At 39.6% G+C, this 5570-nt stretch overlaps 1 protein-coding gene across 2 annotated transcripts in view; it reads right to left on the bottom strand.

The window, feature by feature from the left end:
* filip1l (filamin A interacting protein 1-like) overlaps positions 1 to 5570 on the bottom strand; it is a 69222-nt gene that overhangs the window by 58459 nt on the left and 5193 nt on the right. The gene's annotated exons all lie outside the window — the stretch shown is intronic.

Here is a 5570-nt window from a genome sequence, read left to right as displayed (position 1 = left end):
GAGGGGAGGCCCGGCCACCAGGCGCTCGCATTCGAGCCCCAACCCCGGGCCTGGCTCCAGGGTGGGGCCCCAGCTGCGCCATGCCGTCAGGGTCCTTGATTTTAATCTATTCATAAAGGGCTTTTGAACCATGCCATTTTTAGTAATACAGAAATCTTTGCTGTTCACCACAGTCTTTGCAGCTGTATGACCTCAGTCAGTCACACACAAAAACATTATCAGTTGTACTATTTATAGGCCATAAATGACACTTTCACAACTATTAAAAGCTCCTTAGGTGAGACATTTTGTCCAGTTCTGTACATTACGTTGCTTTTCTGGAGGAATACATTTTTTGTTTGTTAAAATGCTTTTGAACACTTACTTTTTTAAAATTTGAATCATGAGTCTACAGGCGAAGACTCAGATTTGAAACAGCTGATTAATGAGTTAGCAAAAATGAAGAAACATATAAATCTGCAGCTTCTGGAATTTTAGAACTTGATGCTTTTGAGCAGATTAACTAATTTGGTGTTGATAGCAGTAGTTTGGGGTTCATAATGAAACAAATGCATTATAATGACCTCTCGTGACACCCTATACGATCAGGAAACAGCACCCTCTTTTCTACTTGTTTTAGTATTTGTACTATTTTTATACTGTACTATTATATAATATTTAATTTCAATTTAGGTTATATGTCATGGGTTTTTCTAGAGGCAATAAGGATTAAAATAACTCTGTAAATATTGGACAAAAACAAGTAAATTACAAGGTAAAAATGTTACTTTTTTCTTTTAACACAAAATACTCTTTTCGTATTGCAGTGAAGGATTAAAATAACTCTGTAAATATTGGACAAAAACAAGTAAATTACAAGGTAAAAATGTTACTTTTTTCTTTTAACACAAAATACACTTTTTGTATTGCAGTGGATGGTAATGTTTTTCATCACCTAGTGTGTCTTACTGTAGTTCTTTGTCACTAAAAGGTTCCGGCCATACCTCAGCTCCATTCAGCCAGCAGAGGGCAGCATATTTTTATTTTTGGGATTTGTCTTTTTGAGCTTTTGGGCTATGAAAGATACTTCTCAGGTTCATTAAAAATGCCTACCATGCCTAATTATGTGTAACTACTCACATATATAAAACAATATAAACTGCCATTCTTTAGTTTAAACAGACCGCTTTTCAAGATCAGGAATGTATTAGAAGCAACCCAAGGGCTGTGGCAATAAGACTGATGCAGTGCTTAGACAGCTAGAGCAGGTTGAAGGAAGTGTAGTACAGTGACCAAAAAGTACAAAACACAACTCCATCCTGTTACAGAAATAAACAGAATAAAATAAACAGGGTCTGTAGTAGTCACTTCCTGTCTTGTTACTTTTGAGGTGCATAGTATTGGGCTACTGGTATTGCTCTGGTGCTGCTGGCTCTGTTTAGCGAGGCATGTGTTTTGCTCTTTTCATCTGCTGCAGTCTAGTTCATTGTGTGTAAAATGGATCAGTGTCTTAGTGGCCTGCTGACAGCTTTACCCAGCTTTAGGGAACTGGAAGTAAACAAGATGAGGCTTTAACATATGGATGATTGTTGTATTTTTAAAGAATCATTTTAGTTGCACAAGTGAAAAAGTGCAATTTTTTAGATCAGTAACAGAACTTCTCTGACTTGGAAAACATGTACATCCCTGTCATGTGATGGGTGGTAGGCGCTGGTGCTTTAATGTAATGTGGGCTCATGATTTTACACGTTAGTCATGACTGAGCACAAACAGATTCATCAACTGCTCCACAGGCTATCACTTTGTCTGCAGGAATTTTATCTGTATGAACCTAGAAGTATGTGTTCATTTGTGTTTGCATGTCCATCACATATAGATAAAGCTATATCTGTCTGTTTCTCCTGTGTATTCAGCTTTGACTAAATGACTGGCACTCAGGGCAATGATTGTGACATGGAAGTTACTGAACTAGCAGTACTCTGTTCCCTTGCATTCAGTTTTTAATTTTATGTTGTAAAGGTTTTCAAACAACAGGTGAAGCTAAAGAGCATCCAGCTAAAGGAAAAGAGAGAGATGGGGAAGAAACCATTAACAATAAGAAGACAAAAATCATCATTACTCATTCATTTACAGGTGCACACTTATCCTGTCCATCCATCTGTGCAGTGACGGAGGATTGACAGTAGAGGATTACAGGGCCACAACATTCATTAGTTGGTGCACATGCTGCCAAAGTGACCACAGCACATACACATAATTCCTCTGACTGACAGATCACATTTGTTTGCATTTCAGTGTCAGTAAAGTTAACATGGATCAGTGTACGGGCTCAAGGGGTATAATTCTCTCCATAGCACGAATGCAACTACAAACAAGGGATTGGTTTATATAGAAAACTAAAATGCCAAGTATTTGCTCATTCCAGCTCCTCCGGTGTAACGGTAGTCAGATTTACAGTGTATTATTGCAAAGTGAATATTTAGAGGTTTTGGACTGTTGACTTGACACAAAAAACTAAAGGCCAAACAACCAAGAATTAATTAATTAAGAGTTGTTCCTCTGCACCAGCTGCTTGTCTGATCCTTCATTAACATTCCTCCACTGTGTTTATCTGTCTGAGCTTCAGTTCAAATGATCATTATCAGTGGCTGCATTAGAAACATTAATGAAAAACCCTTCCTGGTCGGCAGAGGCATGAAATATCAAGACAAAAACAAAGCAGGAATACTATGCTCTTTTTCATTATCTCCCCAACTAATGACCAATGTTACAGCTTCATAGCTCTGGGCTAAAATTAGAGCTCACCCAATTCCCTGCACAGTAGGAATGTAGACATTACCTAGTGGTGTTGGACCACGTTCCTCTGAGGAACAGTACTGTAGTCTGCTGCAATCACCCTTCAGTGGCCAAGGTTTCATTTATCAGCTGCTAATGGTACTTTCCCCTTATCAGCCTAACACATGGTACACTAGGTTTATCACTGAGATGCTGCAGATTTGTCCTTTTTTCCAAAATGAAGTGTTTAAATGAAATTCAGAGCTGTCACTTTAACAGCAGTACAGTGTTCAGAGGAAGCCTGAGTCAGCAAGGATGTGTCCAGGATGTTCACTCTACAGTCTTAAACCCAGTGTGTTTTTGTATGTGTGCATTTGTGGACCAGAGCAGTAATTTGGTGTGTATCTCATAGTCACAACTGTATGTATGTGGCTGTGCAAATAAATCAATATTTACATGTACCTCTTTTGTATTTCTTACAAATAAGAATGAAAAATGTATTGATGGTGTTTGTAAATGCAGAAAACACAACTACAATCGATTGAATTTTAATCAGGCCACCTATTGCTTAGGTCACTAATAAAAGCTATAAGCTGTGTGCCACTCCCATACGCCACACTAGCTGGATGCAATACATACAGTAACCTTTATAGCATCATGTTTTACAGTAGGAAGTGATTCAAACTTGACAATTACACTTACAGCGAATAAGCAGAGTATTTGTTTTTTGGAGTGTTCCTGCAGGTGTTTTACCATCATCCACAATCATTTTTTAATTTTCTAAGCTATGAGCAGCTCCTTTGTTACCTTTGGTCATTGCACGTGCAGTACTTCACACCTACTTAGAATTATTATGTAGTATAGATTTGGGACATAGCTATATTAATATGCCTTTAAATGTCTTTATTGAGGGAGCAGCTCTCTCTATTTGCAACTTTTGATCAAAAAGTATTATAAATAATTATTAAATGAATGAAGTGCTTTCAACCACCTTTCTTTACCTGCAGGATTCTCCCAGCCTGGTTGCCCAGCAACCTGCTCCGTGTCTGTCCAACGATTCACACACTGGGCTATTCACAAGTCATATGTCAAAGCTTAAATGAGAGTATCGACTTTATGACAACATGCTACTGAGTAGCGGTGTCTCCAAGATAATTCAAATCAGCAAATCAGTCAGGTGCACTCTGTCTGAGTTACAAACAGATATGATTTGTTTTTAATGAGTCTGTGCATCTAAAATGTCCTGAAACACCTTATTGGCATTTAGGGGTCAAAATCTTATCTACTAGCATATTAATTTCTCCACAATAGGTGGGGTGATTTCAATAGATCCTGCACTGGTCATGATTTGAATCAATCCAGAGCTCTGTGGTTTATGAGTTATTTCGACAGGTGCGATGTATTGCTTCAATAGCACAGCCAACAGTGTGACAAGTAGGAACAGGATTTGATAAGCAGATGGATCAGTCATCAACACTGTTTAAGTCCATGAAGAAAAAGGTAAAGACAACGTGCTCACTTACTCATCAGTGTCATGCTATAGTACATGTGATGCTGGTTTGGCTCCTACTTAAAATAAAGCGTGGATGAACTGGTATCCAGTGCCTAGATGCTTTACTAAGCTACTACTCATCTGTTTGAAGCCCATGACAAAAGTACAAAAACAGCCCTATCCTTTCAGGAGGAGTTGCCCAAAGCTGCAGTTTGTCCTTCATGACTTGGACACCAGACTCTGGGACACTACTGAGGCTTTGGCCCACTGTACTGCTTATTAGTCATCTTAGCAGATGGGTGTAATGCACCCTCTGTCACCCTCACCTACGCTATGTGCTGTCAAGCCCTGGGATTCATCCCATACTCACACTGCAGCAGTCCTGCTAAATACAGTCCCACTCTGTCCAAGATCCCTGCTGTTGGAGACAATTCTGTCCAGTGCTTTCCAGGCTAAATTGAGTAAATGAACTGTCACAGGGTGTGACACTGACATTTTGTACCCCCTGCCTTTTCCCTTTCTGTTCTTGCTTGCTCTGACTCTTTGAGGCAGCAGGGAAAATGCTAGTGGGTCATCAGAAAATAGCCTGCTAATTTCCCCTGTCATCAAATGCAAAAGCTACACAAAGTCAGAGAGCCCTGCTACGCCCTCTCATCTCAGCCAGGACCATTTCTACAGCAACGGTGAGCACAGAGAGAGGCTTAACGTTTGCAAGAGGATTCCTTGGTGTGTTTTATTTTTTTGCTCCACTGCATATTCAGTGTCAGGCTGGCATCTGCTTTTTTAACCAATCATGTTATATATGCCAGGAATTTTACAACCAAAGCATAGTCTCTGGTGGGAATACAATGCAGAGATAGCAGTGAGCTGATGTGAGCATCTGTCAAGCTGTATGAGTGGCTACAAAAGAAGATAAATTAAGCTATACTCATAGAGATGCTACTCTTTGCTTGGGTGCAAATTATGCAAACATATAGCATTTGTCACTAATTACAAACTGTGCTAAGAAGGTGAAACAAACATGTTACCTGTTGATTTGCTTCATTGATTAAAAAAAACTCTTTGATATGGTAAAAAATGTGCTTTTTTTTGGCTGAGAAGCAGGTGAGATGAATGAGACCACTGCTGGGCTATCACTGACGTGCAGACCAGCCGACTTTGGCTGTGAACACTGAGTTTGTGCTGCATAGTGGAAAACTGCTGCAGTCCAGTCTTTGTTGAAGAGATTGCCCAGATTGCATTTTGTCCCTGAGAACCCCGTCATACAAATGTAGTTTTTTTTATAATATAGTGGTTATTGGCAGGTCCCGGGTCGCCCCGCTCT

The sequence above is a fragment of the Monopterus albus genome, unplaced genomic scaffold (genome assembly GCF_001952655.1).
Source record: "Monopterus albus unplaced genomic scaffold, M_albus_1.0 scaffold240.1, whole genome shotgun sequence".
NCBI lineage: Eukaryota > Metazoa > Chordata > Actinopteri > Synbranchiformes > Synbranchidae > Monopterus > Monopterus albus.
Note: the sequence above shows the minus strand (reverse complement) of the source record. Positions and strands in the feature narration are given on the sequence as shown.